The following is a 20,086-nucleotide window of genomic DNA, read 5'->3' on the forward strand; positions in this document are numbered from 1 at the left end:
ACCAGTAGTACCAGTATCCGTAAGTTTAGTTTTTTTAGAGGGCATTTTACCCTGCACCTCTTGATTCCTAAAGCTGAATGAGATTTGTAATTGTGTCCTTTGGGAACTGGGGAAACAGCTTCTCTTTCTGGTTCTATGATCTGCTAAGAGAGAAGGCATGAGTATAGTTCTTTTTAAGGCAGTTTAGGTATAACCCTATGTGGAATTTCAAAAAGACCAGTCTCCTATGTTATGCTTCCTCTTACCCTACCTATTGATTGAGTACCCTGGCACCTTATTGGGCTGGAGAGGTCCTGGTGGTCTTTGCCTGGTCTATATGGACCCAGAGAACCTTGCGTCTCCTTTGAGAGTCTCTCTTTGTAGTTACTGGTCTTTGGACCTTCAACATGGTATCACCCGTTGTTTCAAGGACTTGATATGGTCCCTCCCAGTTTGCATCCCAAGGACCTGCTTTACGGAAAACTTTAACCATTACTAACTCACCTACAGAGGGCATGGGTGTCTCCCCCTGTAGATAGGGTTTATGCAGTGTCACCAAACACTGTTGGGTGACATTTTCTACTGTTTTTAACATTCCTGACCAGTATAATTTGCTCTTTAAAAGAGAGAAAAGTTTATCCCGGCCAGGGTGTCCAAGGAGCTGATGATTAAGCCTTGTCAGTTCCACTTGAAGATGTGAGGGTACTGCAGGGAGAGGTTCTAATCCTTTTCCTGGTGAGTGGCACAGTATACCCTGTCTTATAGACCAGGGATCTTGTGGTGAAATTCTGTGATTCATAAGAACAGCATCTTTTGCCTGTTCCTCTTCAAATGACACCAGTCCTTCTTCAAGGACTTTTCTACGTGCTGCCACCTGGATTGAGGGCAAAGTTTTGGCATCTGGATCCCGAAAGATCCCAGATACTGCTGCCATTTTTGCCGCTTCATCTGCTGCATTGTTACACATGATTAGGGGATCACTCCCTTTTTGGTGTGCAGACACTTTGATGATTGCTGCATCATCGGGATGGGTCTTACCCCATTCCCAAAGTTCCTTTAAAACTGAAACGTGTGCCAGAGGTTTATTCTGGCTGTCCATGAATCCACGTTTTTGCCAAGTCTCAAGATGTAATGTGAGAGACCGCACTACTTATGAGCTGTCACTATATATAGTGCGTCTCCCTGGGGGGTGGATGAAGAGTGCTTCCTTCACTGCCTCCAATTCAGCACGTTGGGCTGACAGGTGACCTGGGAGTCTAACCAGACTCTGAGTTCCTGTGGTCTCATCCAAGACCGCATATCCTGTCACATATGACCCATCAAGATGAAAACGTGACCCATCAACAAAGATGATTCTGTCATCAGGGTGCACTACCTGTCTAAAGAATGGTGTGGTAAAGGAATGTGTTACCTGACCACAATCATGTTCAGTTCCAGTTGTGTTTAACAACTGGGAAAGGACATACTTAGCCTTGTGACAGATTTTGATATTCCTTCCACTGAGGTCCATTATCCACCTCCCAAACCTCTGTTGAGAGACTCCAGGTAGTGTGTCCCGAAGTAGGAGGGTTAATGGAGAGTGTGGTGTTTGCACATTGAGCTGCCTGAACCCTACAATATGCTCAGTCACTTTGACAGCATAATGAATGGCTGCAAGTTGCTTTGCACACTCATCAAAACCTCTTTCAACTGGTGAAAGGAGTCTTGAGAAATATCCAAGAGGTCTTATCATTGTTCCCACCTCTTGAAGGAGGACTGCTGATATAGACTCTGAACCAGCATGTCCTTGGATGGCCAATTCGCCATCTGGATGTGGGGTAGCTAATACACGGGCGGAGGACAAACTTCTATTAAGTGTGGTGAAAGCTTGCTCCTGTGTTTCCGCCCATCCCTTCAATGATGGTTTTTCACCTCTGAGTAATTCATAGAGGGGCTTTGCTTTGGTAGCAAAGTCCTCTATGAATTCCCTCATGAAGTTTGCAACACCCAGGAACTTACGTAAGTCCTGCAGAGTGCTTGGCTTGGGTAGTTTTATCATTGCTTCCACGCGGGCAGCCATGATACCCTTTGTTCTGTGGGCAATCTTAATACCAAGGAATGTTACCTCTGACCTAGCCAGGTTTGCCTTGTGAGGACTCAGCTTCAGTCCTGCACTTGACAGGAGGCCTAACAATTCCTGTAAGAGGGTTAAGTGTTCCTCCATGGTCTCTGTATGAAGGAGTAGGTCATCGACATACTGTAACAGGCATTCTGGGCGTGAGAAAACACTCAGCACTGCTGCTAATGCCTGATGAAAATAAGTCGGGCTACTATGTAACCCTTGGGGTAGGACACAGAACATGTATTGCGTATCACGTACAGTGAACGCAAATTTGTACCTGCAACTTTCAGTCAAAGCTATGGAAAAAAATCCATTAGCCACATCAATGGTTGAGAACACTTGGCTTTTGCCATTTATCCTCGCCATTATGTCTGGTGTTTCTGCAACTACCCATGCTGACATGAGGGTGTATTTGTTCAGAACTCGGAGATCAATTGTGAGTCTCCACGTGTTCGTATCCTTCTTCTTTACAGGCCATAAAGGATTATTGCACTTTGTATTCAGTTTACAAAATTACTGCAATAGAGTGACCCTACTCGAAGAGGGAGTTTCTTCTGCTATTAAAATGGCGAGATCAGCTGCTCACCAATAATAGTGAGAATTACTGCCCGTCATGAAATCCTGGCCAAATTGTAACCAAAGCATCCGTTCGCTGGAGCAATTTGGTTCGAAGGGATATCCCACAGCTCCAGAGGCTCAGGAAGCACTTTCTGTATAGTAAGTACAGTATTACTGTACTGTTATATTAGTTAGATATCAGATCATAGGTGTATCTAGGGATATGAGCATCCCAGGCAAAGTAAGGGACTGGTGCCCCCCCAATTTACATAATAAGTGGCAGAGCTACACTACACAGTATAATCTAGGCAGGCTAAAGAAAGGGTTATTTTTGAAAAAAAAGCTTAGGGGTAAATTTACTAAAGTTATAGGCCCTCATTCAGAGATGCTCGCAAGAAGCAAGCGCTCATTCTGAATGAGGGCGCTGGCTTGTATTTTTTAGTGCAGCCTCCTGGTCGCTAGCTAAGCTGTGGGTTACCACCCACAGCTTTAGTGACCGACCAGGTTGATGGTCGTGATGGTCAAGACCATTGCGACCGTTGGGGCTTGCGACGAGACCCTAAGGTCTCGGCAACTGCAAGCCCCAGGGAGCGTCCTGCTCTGATCGAGCAAGAAGCTCCCCACTGACATCACTGCTGAGAGATCGCCACTGGGAAATTGGTGGTGGATGCTTGGAATACACAGCAGCACTGGGCTGTATCTCTGGGCAGGGGCAGAGTGTCCTGGCCCGGGACACTAGTCCCAGCAGCCCCCCCCTGATGGCAGCCCTGATAATACCCACACATATGTCACAGACTGAGGAACTTGGAATTGTGTAACCATACTGGGTTGTATGACAGAGACACCTGAACCACTGGGTAGTTTGAAACTGGATGATTTAATGTAGTTTCTGCTCATACAGTAATAGAGGAGGCTGTGATATAAGATGATATAATAAAGTTCTCTGTGAAGAGATAACGCAACTAGAAGATGCTGAATATGACTGTAGGACAAAGTCTCTGGATAATCACTGATCTTGGAAAAGGAACTGTAGGAAGAAACTGTAGACTGGAAGTAGATGAAGAAGAACTTGGAATTTGACTCCGGACTGGAGTAACGTGGAATGAACTTTGAAGAACTTGGAATATGACTCCGGACTGGAGTAGCACTGGTAACACACAGGAAACTCAGGAACATAGGTGTTAAGTGAGAATCATCCTAGCTATGCTAGGAAGCATAGGTTTGACACCAGGAGCTCAGGAACATAAGTCATGCAGCAGCAATGGAAATTGTTGCACTGGCAACCAGCATGTGCTACAGTAAGGTCTTTTATACCATCAGGCTGAAGCGGTTTGGCTGAAGCAACTTTAGACGGCTGCTGTCTGGATGCACGAGTATCACCTGACCTCGCCCAAGATGGCCACGCCCATGTTCCAGGAAACGTGCATACTGGCACCCCGTGTGCACATGGTTCTTCGGCAGAGGGACACTGGCAACAGCGGGGATGCTGCAGACGATCCTCAGGTGGAGTCCCTGCATCAGAGATCACTGGAACAGCAGGCCGACGGCTCAGCGGTTAGCGATGGCACAGATGTATGGGAAGATGCAGAGGTCTGGAGCTGAGGTCTCTAGCACAATTTATGACAACAAAATTGAAGCTGTTCAAAAAAAAGATCACCTAAAGAAATCACTGCCAGCCAGACTAAAAATGGGTGTGTGACACACGATCACTCTCCTACAAATGTTATACCAGGGGTGTGGCCTAGCTGGTAGAAGAGCACGCCCCTTTTGTTGCACACTCGACAAAGATCTCGTCTCTTTGACATACCGAAAGATATTTTTGGGCTCTTTGCCTCTGACTGGTTGGCGACCCCTGTTCTACACTATAGTACTGAATGTACTGTATACAGGGCACCATAATGTATTGTTCTGGCTCTTATTTTGTGTGCAAAAGTGTGTCTTCCTCTGCAGACTCATAACTAGGGTGGTGCAGCCACACTGTGGGCCTGATTCAGAGATGAATGGAACTGCAAATCTCACGCAGATCGAGCGATTGTTTGCCATTGCACATGCATCACAGTGCATGTGCGCGAAGGCAGTAGTGCGATCGCTGTGTGTTCATGCAGACCACGGAAGACCATTGCAGATTGATTGCAGGAAGTGACCGGTTGGGGGTGTTGACAGGGGGTGGTTAGCGAAACGCAGGCGTGCCTGGCCATTTGAACGCCGTTACGTGGCCGTGCATAAATTAGCCACTACAATTGCAGGTCAGACCTGCTGCAAGGGTAAAATGGCCACCAATGAACTTCGATGTTACGATGTTTACGTAGGAATGCGTAGTCACACGCAGGTGAGAAATTAGCAGTGGGCGTCTTTATACTCAGGTGATCTTTGCTAACATTAGCATATTTTTGCAACTGCATTGCGTACTGAAAGCAGTTGCGATCACATTAGCGTCCATCTCTGAATCAGGCCCTATGTGTAGATGCTCTGTGGGTGGAACCAGCCACTGTCACAATCTGTATGTGCCTGTTACCAAGGGCCTCTGCAATGTATAATAGTAACAGTGTGCCTGGCTCCTTCTCTGGTGGGCACACCGCTACAAACATACAGTATTGCTGGGACCAGTTGTCCCCCTGTAAAAGACAATATTGTTCATTCTAATTGTACCACTTATTAACAACACACCCATCTTCACCAAGTTTTTGTATTGTATCTATTTGTGTTGTTATTCTGCTTTTTGTTAAAGACATGTAGTACAGCAGTAGGGGTTGATTTTTATTCAAATTGTTTTTAGGCAAACTTTACTGTACTGTACATAACAGTGTATTTGTTTTACTTACAGTACGTTGACAGTGCCAGAGGACGCAGCAGGCAGAGGAGGCAGAGGCAGCAGGGCCTCCACAGCCAAGTAAGTATTGTACACTACAGTATATTGTGTTTCCAGGCTGGGCTAATGTGATGGTTGTTTACATGTGGGACAAATTTTGATCTTTTTTCATGTCTGTGTCAATGTGTTTGTTTCCATTACATTTTTTTTTCAAATTGTGTTGAGGCAAAATACATCACAGTGTTTTGTTTCAGTCGGCCAATGAACGGTGCCTCTCCTCTACCCTGGTTACTGCATCTTACACTCAAATACAAGACTTCTTATGTGCTGGCTCCCTACACTGGAGCTAGCTCCCTCACCCTATCATGCTCTCCCCAACCTTGCATTGCTTCAAACATTCACTGAAAACTCACCTGTTCATCAAAGCATACAGATCTGCCCAGCTTCATTGTTGCTCATAGCGCAGCAAATCAGGCTGTGTGGCGCGAGATGCCCTCCTGTAATCGGGGACATGCAATAGCATCTCCATTCAATCCTATGGAGACTCACTCCCAGGATCGGGGATGCGTTAGTGTATCTCCATAGCAGGGCCGCAACTAGGGGGTGCTGGAGGTGCACGTGTACTGGATGCCAGATTGGGGTCCCATAGCCCCTGCATACGACAGTGCCACTGCACCTGCCGCCAGTGTCCCACAAGCTACCTCGGCCCGGCGCCACAGGGAAGCTCCATTTTCCTATGCCCGCTGAGGTGCCCGGCTCCTTCCCTGCAACACAGCAGTAGCCAGAGGTTGGAGTTCTCTCCTGAACTCCAGCTTCTGGCTCCCCCCATGGGCACTGTGGGAGAGATGTCATGAGGTCTCTCCCATAGTTCTGAGGACCAGCTGGGCAGATCTGATGGTGGCGGATGCAGGAGCAGGGTTTTAGGTAAGTATTTTTTTTTCTTGTGTAAGTGACACTACAGGGAGCATTACTATGGGGGCATTACCTCAGGCGACATTACTATAGGGGCACTGCTGCAGGGGGTATTACTATAGGGGCACTACTACAGGAGGCATTACTATAAGGGCACTGCTGCAAGAGGGTGGCATTATGTGTAAATAGTATTATGTGTAAAGGGCATTACAATATTTGACATTATGTGTAAAGGGCATTACAATATGTAGCATTCTGTGTAAATGGCATTACAATATGTGGTATTATGTGTAAAGGGCATTACAAAATGTGGCATTATGTGTACACGTCTACCATGCTTACTTATTACTCCCCTCAGGTACCCATCTACATGTTCACGCTTCATGACATCTGTCTGTCTCCTCTCTCCCCTAGATTGTAAGCTTCTAAGAGCAGGGTCCTCCTCCCTCCTTTTCTCACAGCCCTCTTCGTTAGCACTTCAATGACAGCCATCACCTAATCAATGACAATTTAGCCCATAATTCCCTTCACTCATGGCCATTTGTCTCTCCCAGTGGCTCTACTTCTGCTACTTGTGCCATCACTACTGGAGTCAGGGTCCACCCTTCTCGGATTACTCCTTCGATCACCATGCATCCTAGCCATATTATGTACTGAGAATTGTGGTGATAATTGCTACTTGTGTTCTTTTTATGTTTTAGTTACTGTAATGTAATGTACAGTAAAGTTCTGTTTACTCTGTATTTTCCTATTTACTGTTGCCATAGGTGCAGCACTGCGGACCACTTGTGGCACCTTATACTGTAAATAAAGTGTAAGAATAATAATAGTATAGTCAGGGATTATTTATTTACCTTTTTCTAATTGTTCTGAGGCAAAATTACATTAGTTATTTTTTGTTTTCACAGGCTCAGAACCACACCACCAGGACAGGGCAGCAGTGCCCAACAGCCCTCCCCAGCCAAGTAAGTACTGTATATATTGTGTTTTATTACTGTACTATGCTTCTCTTCCTTTTAAAAATGTTTCTCTCCCTCTTGTACTGTAGTACACTTGGGTTTTTTTTTTTCCTGTTTTTTTCTTGCAGGTTATTACATAAGCCCCTACATCTATACATCTCCATATTTTTTACCATGCACGGCTAATGTGTCATTGAGGGTTCAGGTAAACACTTGTCTTGTAGTACAGTAGGGTTTATTTTCCATATGAGGCTAATGTGTTTCTTGCAGGTTATTACATAAGCCCCTATGGCTCCATATCCCCATATTTCTATGCACTACTAATATGTTTTTGAGGGTTCAGCTAAACACTTGTCTTGTAGTACAGTAGGGTTTATTTTTTTTTTTTAAATGTGTGAAGCAAACTTACATTAGTAATTTTTGGTTTTCACAGGCCCAGAACCATGCCACTGCTGTGAATCAGAGGAGGTGGATGTGAAAGCATAGGACAGGGCAGCAGGGCCCAACAACCCTCTCCAGCCAAGCACTGTGCAGTATGTTTTGTTACTGTACTGTACTTCTCTTCATTTTAAGAATCTCTCTCCCTTCTCTACTTTACTTTCTGTACTCTACTTCCTGTAGTCTAAAGACTTGTATTGTAGTACATTTGAGGTCTTTAATTTTAATTTTTTCCCTATTGTTTTGTGGCAAAATTGCATTAGTTATTTTTTTTCCACAGGCCTAGAGCCACGCCACCTCCACATGGAGGAACCAAGTCATTTTTGCCTTGTAAATAATTGCCACTTTAAAAATGCTGGCATACTTGCTGGAATTTTCAAAAAGCCTACATCTTGCAGTTTATAACATAAGATCCTATATCTCCACATCCCTATAGTTTATTTTCCATATGGGCTAATGTGTTATTGAGGGTTCAGGTAAACACTTGTAGTACAGTAGGGTTTATTTTTTTTATTGTTTTGAGGCTAACTTACATTAGTTATTAGGTGTTTTCACAGTCTCAGAACTGCCCAACCACCACCATCAGGAGGAGCAGGAAGAGAATGAGGAATCCGATGGTGGTAATGATTTGGTTATGGACAAGCTAGTGAACTGTTACTATAATTTTTTTATTTTATAATGAAGTTTTTTCCTTTTACTCACAAACTTAATAATTATAGTAGAATTTCATATGTGCTCAGAGCTGGAGGAGGAGGCTGGGGCAGCAGGGATCAGCAGCCCTCCCCAGCCTAGTAAGTGCTGTACAGTACATTGTATTCTACCACTGTACTCCTGTTCTTTTTAAGATTGTCTCTCTCCCTTAGGTACTCTACCTTATTGAAAGCCTTAATACTGTATAGTTCATAGTTTTAATCATGCCCCCCCTTTCACACTTCACTTCCATGTGGGGCCAATATGTTATTTGTAATAGGGGCTCAGACCTGGTGCCCGCTAAGGTACAATCATTTTTATTACTACAGTATTCTGTACTTCTTAGTTAATTTATATAAAAAACTTTAATACTGTATAGCCCTATTGATTTTCCTTTGCCTGTATAGTATTTTATTTATACCAGGATTTTGAAGGTGTCAGGATTTTCATGTGTCAATATTTTAGTTGTTGGCATTCAATTTCTGTCAATGTTGGTCCAAAATATTGGTATTGGTTGGTATTGTGACAAAATACCCCAAATACTGTACATCATCAGAAATGGGGAAATAAAGTACAAGTACTGTATCTGTTTTCACATCATAAACATTTCCACTGTTGCTCATTCTAATTATTTTACAGTACTATATTGGTAATAACTTGTCACACAATATTCCAGTATATCTGTGTTGTAATTGAGGATTCAGGTAAAGTTGTATTGTGGTAGTACAGTCTGAGTTTAATTTTTTTTAATTTTCATACAGTTTTGAGGCAAAGCCATCTCTGTGTCATTACACAGAAAAAAAGGCTGTGTAGCCACCGTATAGTATTTTGCAGCATAGAGCCATGCAACCTAAACATGGAGGAACCAGGTATCTGGGAAGATACAAACCAAGCTATTGCCTGACTTACAGTGCTGTATATGAGCGTTGTAATATTGTACTTTTCTTTTCCCCCACAGAACAAGTTTGACAGGTGATTGACCTGTACCAGTGCATGGCCCACATGCTGGTGGACTTGTTTTGTAAAAATATTTGAATGCTTAATAAGCTTGAGAAGATATAAGCACACTGTTTTTTTATTTGGTACAGTACTAGTTAGAGCTGGTTTTGTTGTTATTTTATAATTGGTAGAGGTCAGTTGCCAATCATTATCAGTTAGCCTATTAGCTGCCCCATCGAGGCGGGGTTTAGCAGTGGTATATTAGGGCTGGAGGAGGAGTCAACTGCCTCTTTCCAGTTTGTGATCACACCCACCCACCAGGCATATTGAGGAATTGGTTTGTACCAATATTTATTCATTGTGAGAAATTGGTTTGTACAAATATTTATTCATTGTGAGAAATGGGTTTGTACCTATATTTATTGAAATTGGTTTGCACCAATATTTAGTCAGTGTGAGCATTTGGTCTGTACCAATATGTATCATTGTGAGAATTGGTTTGTACCAATATTTATTGAAATTGGTTTGTACCAAGACGTATTCGTTGGAGTATATTATGTTCTTTTCTCCAGCAGGTGAGGTGCAGCAGGCGGAAAGCAGTGCTCCTCAGCAGCTCAATTTAGCGCAGCAGAGCTTGGCTAGCATTCCCCCTTTGAGAGAGGTGAGTCGGTTACTACTTTAGGGGGGAGCCAGGTCTTCATCCTAGGGAGGGACCAGTACTGTGCCAGTTAAGGGGAGGTGGTACTACCCAGGATAGCATGCGCACGGGGCGGAAAACTCCACCCCATTTTTGGTAAAGCAAATAATTATTATGAGCAGTAGAATGAGGTAGCACTGCTTTTGTGCCACCAGGACTAATTAATTAAATTCTATTTGGATCTAAATACATTTGGCTGTGACCTAATTTTTCCAATTCTATACAGTTGTCTGTCTTATTTATTAGTTAAATTAAGCTAATTAAGCCTAATTTATTTTATTTGTATTTTGTAAATAAAAAAAATATTATTCTACTGAACACCCTGTTTTGTCTTTTTTTTCTTTGCAACTGCCATTGCATTTTTTTTACATCATAGAGTGGTTTTCTACTGTATGGGTTTTTTTCATGACATCCAAGTCCAAGTCATTTTACTATGGCAGAGGGGCAGACAACCTTCTGCACATTCTACAACAGAGAAATGCACCTCTCTCCCACAATATACATGAGGTGTTATTGTGCTGAGTTTTTGGGGTAAGTTTACTAAGAATTAAGATTGGTTGAGTTAGCATTAGAGATGTGCACTGGCCCCCGTGTTTTGGTTTTGGATCTGGATCTCCCCTAGTTTTGGATCTGGATGGGTTTTGCCAAAATCTCACCTCCGTGTTTTGTTTTTCGGTTTTGGTTTTGGTTTTGGATTTTTTCTTAAAAAATCATAAGAACAGCTAAAATCACATAAAATGTGCATTTTTTTGTTCCTACAGTATTATTAACCTCAATAACATTTATTTCCACTTGTTTCCAGTAAATTTTGACAACCTCACAGCTCACTATATTGTTTTCATCCAGTTTAGGCCCAACATTTGCACAAAGCTAGCTGGCTGGCTAAGCTAAGCAGCAGTGGGCGGCACAAACACATGGCAGTTCAACTTCAAACATGGCACATCAGGAAACACTTTTATTATTCAAGAGAGGCCTATAGAAGCAGTGGCCACGCTGACACAGCTGTTTTATTATGTGTGACTGCTCCGGAGAAAGCGGTACAGAAGTCTATCAAGAAAGTGAGTAAATGGAAAAAAACATTTTATGTGGATCCCACTAACCCTGCTGTGTCACCACAGAACTGTGGATGTAACAGCTCATTGGGATTATTTGAGAAGTTTGTGGTAGAAACTCCATTTAACACCTTGATTGATCCTAATCCTGATGTACAGTTTATCTCCATGCTGAAATCTCCTCATGTGAAATGACAGACAGAGCATTCTCTGGATAACCATATTTCTAAAAATGTGAATACACTTACTCTGAACAATACCTCAGTGATGGAGAAGATATGCTGGAGGACGATCAGAGTCTCTCCCCCTTTAAAACCTGTTAAGAAAGAAGACCAAACTTGCCAGCTGCTAGGATACTGGAATGTAGATTACAAAGAAGTACAGATACTGGATGAGCTGGAGAGATGTTCTGACCAGATGGGTCAGGAAGAGTACATTCTCATCCAGGATGATGATGATGATGATGATGATGATAGTGACATAATATGTTAAGAGGATGGAGAACAATCTCAGACACACTTAACCACTATGCTCGTTACAAAAAGGACAAGAGACCTGTTGGAGAGTCCAGAATCCCTAAACGTATCACAGCCAATAGAAACATCAAAAAGAAAATGTGTAAAAGAATGAAAACTCTCTCCTCCCTGATGCTGGCTTCAGGCAAGTCACCTAAACAGATTCAGACCACCACAGTACAGACACTATATGAACTTCTTCTGAAGAGTGTTCAGGACAAAAAATCTTGATGTGCATCTGGAAACATTGAAAAAAATTGGCAAAGTATGTAGAGAATGAAATTTACAACAACTTGTATAATACTTGTGTGAGGTACAAAAATAAGTACAGAAGTCTCCTCTTCAATCTGAAAGACCCAAAAAATAAGATTTTCTTTCACCGCATGGTACTAGGGGAGATCACCTCACAATGTCTTGTTCAGTTGAGCCCAACAGAAATGGCTGGACTGGAGTTGAAAAATTGGAGAAACCAAGAGAGACAGCATACTATGGAGATCATTGAGAAAGCAGAAAAAGGGTTCCACAAGCGGCAGATGACTAAACTCACACACAAAGGTTTAATTGAAATAGATACAACACCAGATCCGATGTTTACCCTGGAGGATCTGTCTGATTCATCATGGTGCCCCCAAGATTGTGAAAATTCTGCCAAAAGAGAGACTGACACCACAGCTAAACATAAGAGTTACCTTCTGGATGGGAATTGTCTCATTGGCATGGAGAAAACCCAATCCTCAGATGAGATGGATCTCAGCCAGTAGACAACATTGAAATCACCATTAAAAAGTCACAATGGAAGACTACAGTGTGGAGAATCTTTCTTCACAGTCATGAGAGGCCTCATAGAACATGAAAAAAGATGCTCTAGGTGCTGAAATTGAAGGGATTTCTCCATCATGTTCTGCAGTGTGGAATGGTTTCATTCACATGTTTTCTATAAAGCAGTTCAAAGTTACAGCCTTCAAAGTGTGTGGCTATAACACCCATCTTTGCCAGGAATTACCAAAGATTATCACAAGCAAAGGATTCATCTGTCCAGAATCTGTCTGGGAATTCATGGATCATATCTGGCCTGAATGCACTAAGACATCCAATGATTCTGTGTTCTGTAGCCAACTTTATTCCTACCTGAATCGCAAACTGAAATACAGAATAGTGAGCACAGACAACATGGAGGCCTTTGTTATTCCACTGCCTGCATGCCAACCAATACCTCCCAGACTACACCCACTGGAGGGACCAGGTTTTGATAATGACTATCCCCATCTGTTGCTAGACCTTCTTCTTCCAAACCATCCATCCTGGACTTCCTGTCCAAAAAGGGTGAGCAGGATACAGAAAGAGGAGCTAGTTGTCCCCGATGACATTTGTTTTCATCTATAATAGATGATATGGAGAGAGAAAAGCTTCAGATGTTGGAACAGGGGCTCCCATCTATTTGCTCTTTTCCTCAGGAAGTATCTATGCCTGTGCTGATAGGTAGTCTCTGTCTGTTGGTAAACACCCTTCAGAAGATGGCAACCCAGAATAACAACAACTATAATAAATAATGTTTCCACTGATAATAACCAGCCTTATCCCTTAACAGAAACATACCCCATATGACCAAGTCATAACATGACACCCAGTTTGCAGCCTCCTCCTTCTTATGACACTAATCCAGTCGCCATGGTTGATCAATCAGCCATGTGTGGTCCACCCAATTTTTTGGTCTTCTACATTCTAACATCATAATAACGCACTATAACACACTTATAATCTGTGCTTTTATTTATGTTTTTGAATAGAACAGTTTTAGAATTTAGGTTGTCCACTCTATATAGGTTTGTAAATATAGGCTTTAGTTTTTTAGAGCATATAACTTTATAAGCTGTTAGGATAACATTTCTGCTATGTTAAAGATTAAAAAATACAGCTTTTTGTAAACCAATAACTTAAAAAAACCTTTTCATTGCAATATTCATGTTTTTTATAAAAAAAGAGATTTTTATATTACTGGTTTTGTTTACAAAATGCAATACAAATATTTATCAAAATTAAAAAAAAAATGTTTTTATTTTATCACTGAAAAAAATGTAATGTTTTTTTCACACTGGGGATGAACCACTGAAAGAGGCAGCAGCCCCTTGACAGACAGCAGCACAGCACCCCTGCGCAGCTACACTGATGACAGTGACAGCCATGAGTGGCTGACATGCACAAGAATAAAAAGTTTATTTATTTTCTGGGCAGCACCCCCTCGACAGACAGGAGCACAGCACCCCTGCGCAGCTACACCAATGACAGTGACAGCCAGGTGTGCCTGACACGCACACAAATATATATATATATATATATATATATATAGTTTTAAACTGGAGTAAACCCCTGAAAAGAGGCAGCAGCCCTTAACAGACAGCAGCATAGCACCCATGCACTGATAACAAGTGTGGCTAACACTAATGTTTTTATTTTTTTTCACACTGGGGGTGGGTGAAGAGCACCCCTGAAGGACAGAGCACCCCTTGGACAACACAGCACTATAGCCATCCATCCTCTATGGACAGAACAAGTACAACAGCCAGCCCCTATGGCCAGGACAATAACAACCAGCCACTATGGACTTGGATCTGACTTAAGCTCTGGTACATTGGCCTTCATAGATGATGATGACGGCCTTGCATCGGCCTTGCTGTTGGCAGCTACAAGACTGGTATGTGGATCCTGCTCTCCAGTCATGTGACTGTCCTCCATACTCACTACGCACACAACCACACACAAACAAAATTGTTGGTTTTATTTTTATTATTTTGGGCAGCAGCCCTTCCACAGACAGGAGCACAGCACCCCTGCGCACCTATGCCGATGACAGGTGTGGCTAACATGCACACAATTTGTTTTTATTATTTTGGCCAGCAGCCCCTTGACAGGCAGGAGCACAGCACCCCTGCGAAGCTACGCTGATGACATTGACAGCCAGGTGTGGCTAACATGCACACAAAAAAAAATATTTATTTATTTTTTGGGCAGCAGCCCTTGATAGACAGCAGCACAGCACCCCTGCACAGTTACGCCAATGACAGTGACAGCCAGGTGTGGCTGACTTGCACACAAAAAAAAAATAAAAAAATAATTTTTGGCCCAGTAGCTCTTGGCAGACAGCAGCACAGCACCCCTGTGCAGCTAAGCCAATAACAGTGACAGCCAGGTGTGGATAACATGCACAAAACATTTTTTTTGGACCAGCAGCCCTTGACTGACAGCAGTATAGCACCCCTGCACAGCTACGCCAATGACAATGACAGCCAGGTGTAGCTAACACACAGAAAAAAATAGTTTTTTTTATTTTTGGCCCAGCAGCCCTTCACAGACAGGAGCACAGCACACCTGCGAAGCTACGCCACTACGCCAATGACAATGACAGCCAGGTGTGGCTAACACGAACACAATTTTTTTTTGGGGGGGGGGGGGCAGCAGCTCTTGACAGACAGCAGCACAGCACTCCTGCGCAGCTACGCCGATGGCAGTGACAGGTGTAGCTAACACGCACACAAAAAATAGTATTTGTTTATTTTTGGCCCAGCAGCCCTTGACAGACAGCAGCACAGCACCCCTGCACAGCTACACCGATGACAGTGACAGCCAGGTGTGGCTGACATGCACACAAAAAAATGTTTGTTTATTTTTTGGGCAGCAGCCCTTGACAGACAGCAGCATAGCACCCCTGTGCAGCTACGCTGATGACATTGAAAAGTGTAGCTAACATGCACACAAAAAATAGTTTTTTTGGGGGGGCCAGCAGCTCCTTGACAGACAGCAGCACAGCACCCCTGTGCACCTACACCGATGACAGGTGTAGTGAGCCCCTAAAAAGAGGCAGGAGCCCCTTAATAGACAGCAGCACAGCACCCCTGTACTGATGACAAGTGTTGCTAACACTTTTTTTTTCACCCTGGGGGTGGGTGAAGAGCACCCTGAAGGACAGAGCACCCCCTGGACAACACAGCACTGCAGTCAGCCATTCCCTATGGACAGGACAAGTACAACATCCACCCCCTATGGCCAGGACAATGACAACCAGCCAGCCCCTATGGACAGGACAATGACAGCCAGCCAGCCCCTATGGACATGACAACAGTCAGCCAGCCAGCCCCTCTATAGACAACAGCCAGCCCTTATGGACAACAGTAGCCAACCCCTATGCACAGCATCAGCGTGCAATTAACAATAACAAGTATTAACAACAGCACAGCTCCCAGCTGCCTTCCTCAGCCAGAATGAAAAATGGCGGTGAATTGCGGGACCTTTATAGAATCCAAAAGCCGTGAGAATCCAACAGCGGGATGATGATGTTTTGCTTCGTTTTCATATCCGAGTTAGGCAGGAAAACCCAAGCTGTCTCAGATCTACCTCAGATCATCATAGTTTTGGTGGTTTTGATTCTCAGGGAACCAAACCCGCTCATTTCTAGTCAATATATATTAATGTTAAAACACAATTATGCCCAATACACAGCCACCAATCTTGTGTGTAAGTAGACAGGCCATCATGGCATTCCTTTGTGTTATTAGCACATGTGCAGACTCTGGTTTTACAGTTGTTGTTTGATATACTGTATGAACTGTTCTTCATGTATTGGTACACTAATGCTAATTGTTTGTTTTTAATTTTGTGTCACCATACCTACTTTATAGTCTTTACAGATACACACTATTGTGTGTTACCTTATAACATGCTAATGTAGTGGAAGTCAATCTTAATTAAACGATGCAACACAGCTGTTTTTGTATTGTTTGTGGGACACCACAACCGAATAAAAATATATTTTCTCAAATTGATTAAGTGAGGACAAATCAGAATATTTGTTTTTTCGCATCCTTATTTGGTATTCTATGGTGTCCGTGACATGGTCCAAAAATTTGGTTTTGTGTTGTTCACCACCAGTAGTTTTTTTTGTTCTCTAACAAAAATTACACAAACATTGCGTTTCATTTTTGATGCAAGCAAAAAAAAAAAACCTTGGTAGGTTCCTGTGGCAAGACAAGCTTCTGCTGCAACCATTTATTAAAAACAATGTTAAAAATTATACTGTACATTAATAATGCTATTAATGTATTACTGTTAAGTAAAATGTTTGTGTGTGCAATGTTAAGATATGGGTTTTTTTGCTCATTGACTTACCTTACAAATGTGGTGACCGTGGTTAGGCTACCTCGGAGGATGTCTCCGGGGAATGTTGCGGCAAATATTTAAAAAGTCTTTGGGTCTGAGCTTGGGAACCTGAAGGACCTACATGCAAATAATTATGTTAAACACTTATAATGTTACATTGCATTTTTTCATGTCAACTGTTTTGTAATTTAATTACCGTCCTGGTTGGATTTGTCCTCATCCATCCATCTTCTGTGACACTGCCGAGGTGGGGGTGGTTCTTCTGTGAATAATGGAATATAATTTTAAACATTTATTAATGTGCTATGTGAAAATGTGCAACATGATTTTATTGTGTATATACATATTTAAAAAGTACAATAACATGCTTGTGTCATTACACAATTAAAATCAGCTTCAACAAACTTTGTTAAAATTATTGATTCTTGGGGTTAAGGAGCAAATAATAATGTTATTTATATAGCACTTTTCTCCTAACATAACTCAAGGTGCTTTACAATTGCCTTTACAGCACAAAATACAAAACAAGCTTAACAAGTGACATTAGTGAAATGTTTGGGGTGAACAGAAAAGTATTGAGTTTATTTTTGATGGATTCTACAGTGAAGGCTTCTTGAACTATGCGTGAAGTGAGTTCCATATAGTTGGAGCCACGAAGCTGAAAGCTATACCATTAAATGAATTCTGGGAGAACCTAGGTACAGTAGAGTAGCTTGGGCCCTGGTCATGTAGGGCATGGAAAGTCAGTAAGCAAATCTTGAAATGATTCACCATCTTACAGGCAGCCAGTGATGGGAGTAGAGAATGGGTGCTATGTGGCTGTACCGGGGCTGGTTCGTTAATAGCCTGGCTGCAAGTGGTGCAATTCTTTTGCTGGGAGACCAAGGTAGAGGGCATTGCAGTAGTCTAGGCATGATGATATAAATGCATGTGTGACTTTAGGCAGACCTTCTGAGGGAATTAAATGCTTGTTTCTGGCTATGTTCCTCAGATGAAAGAATGAGGATTTGATTGTGGCTGATACCTGATGTTTAAGTGTCAAGCCACTAACCAGGACAACACCTAAAAGGGTGGGTTGAACTAAATTTCATTTGAGGCCTGCAATAGCAGAAAATAAAATGTGTTAATTAACACTATAAAATGTGACTATATAGAGCACACAGTATATATAGAGTAAATCATTGCACTTCCAAAATGCAAGTGTTCTTGAAAAAGTAATGCCAGTATGTTATAATTCAGTTTGCATATGCCCTCATAGCAAGACTATGGCAAACCATACTGCAATGTGTACTACCATAGCAGCTGCAGGCCACTATATTCTGCACCCCTGGTTTTATTGTGTTAATGGGAATGAAATATGGGTGCCTAACATATTGTTTAAGAACTAACAAGGTTACAACATTTACACATTAGTATACTGACATTCATTGGCAAACCATTTTTACATTTATATTTGCTTTTGCAAAACAAATGTTTATATGCGAATACAGTGCACAGGTCCATTTTGTTCCCCTAAAAAAGGCCTAACAAGGTAATAACTATTACTGCATGCCTCTTTGCCTCAACTAAATTTCAGAATAATCATAACATTTTCAAATACTGCCATATGATAAAAATACCCAAATATCTTATGTATGCTAATTAAATAGCTGAAGCACAATTTAGATCACTGGTGTATTGCTTAAATGACTAAAGCTGCTTACACAATAGACAATTTTTAAAACACTTTGTGGTTTTCTGATGGATCATAATTATAAATTGCTCAAATCCTCCAGTGTGTATGCACTGCGCAGTCCTGCAATGCATCCATCGCATCCTCAGATCTGCCATACATGCTGCTCGATGGATCGAGGATGTGACTGACGACCCCTTGCATTTGAATGCAGTGCGGTCATTTACCAGATCATGTGGTGTGAATGGACTGCTTGATAAGTCATTCATCACTTTAGCCGTCGGCTGGGTACAATGGTTGTGTAATGTGCAGCCATTATACAGTAAGAATGAAAGCAATTGCTACAGCATTTTTATGTTCTATGTGACTAACTACATTGACGTGCATCTAGCTATGGATAGGACAAAATCCCTGCTGACCAGCCTCGTGGGTGCTTACCACCAAGGAGCGAGCAGCGGTGTGCATTTAAGATATGTGTCGCTGCTCTCTTTGAGTGCCTAGGGACATGGCTGTTGGTAAAATGTAGGGACTGTGCTAGTAGCCATTAGATTACTTGATCTATCGCTTTATTTGTACTGTATGTCATTGCATTGAAATTGAAAGCTGAGAGTGCATCTTAACAGCACCGCAGTCATGTGTACCAATTAGTTTGATGTTCAAGAAGCTGCTTAGTCGCAATGTTTATAGTGGTTAGCGATGTAATTGCATATAAATGTAGGCTGGAAGATGGTGTCCTACCAATGGTCAACATGAATACCTTTCCTTTTTACAGCACAAGTGCTGTAATTGCGGGAGCAGACCTTGAGCTGACTGCTGCTTGGTTGATTTCATAGGTAACCTTCACCCCATTCCCTGGGACACCCCCCTCAACAGCCCTGACTGGAGCGGTCCACCTTATGTGTCCGGGTGCAGGGGGAGCACTGGTCACAGAGGCAGCTTAGGCAAAATAGCAGCCGCACCCCATACACAGTGGGGTCTTTTTCAGGATCAATGGAATGGGGTTATAGATGAGGACAATGTAAGCAAATACAGGCTGAGGTTTACTTCAGGGTCCTATCTTCAACCTGGGCAATGCCGGGTATCCCAGCTAGTTTTAAATAAATTTAAATCAGTCAACATTGATGGTCTTTCCAAATATAAAATCTGCATATTTGTTATGCATAGGGATTGAACTTCAATTGATCTAAATTAACCTTTAGGAAATGTACCCCTAAGTCTAGGCTGGTAGTGGGAAAAGGAGTGCCTGCTAAGTACAACCTACCCTTGCTGATAGCACTAGTGCTCTTCCCACAGCCCTGGGAGGTGAGTGTGTGGAAATAAATAATTAGTATAATAATAGAATAAATATGTTTTTTTCTGCTGGCAAACTACTGGTCCCCACAAGTCTGTCATGCCCAGATTTAATGGCTTCCACCTGAAAAGAGACTCTGAAAAATATGCCCATACCATATAAAAAGTACTTTATTAAAATGAACACACTTCAACACAAACAGCCTGAGTTCTGAAGATAGGATGGCATTACAAGAACTAGCTAACCATTGTTTTCACTTCTAAAAATCTTTCCTTTACAGCTAAGTATGCTCACTGGTATTCAGTTGCCCAAAAGACATGGAA

At 42.3% G+C, this 20,086-nt stretch overlaps 1 pseudogene; it reads left to right on the plus strand.

Annotated features, from left to right (window-relative positions):
• The first annotated feature begins 4,033 nt into the window (after nt 1-4,033).
• LOC148532121 (uncharacterized) lies at nt 4,034-13,383 on the plus strand (annotated as a pseudogene).
• Nucleotides 13,384-20,086: the final 6,703 nt, after the last annotated feature.

The sequence above is a fragment of the Taudactylus pleione genome, unplaced genomic scaffold (genome assembly GCF_031769625.1).
Source record: "Taudactylus pleione unplaced genomic scaffold, aTauple2 ptg000083l, whole genome shotgun sequence".
NCBI classification, from domain to species: domain Eukaryota; kingdom Metazoa; phylum Chordata; class Amphibia; order Anura; family Myobatrachidae; genus Taudactylus; species Taudactylus pleione.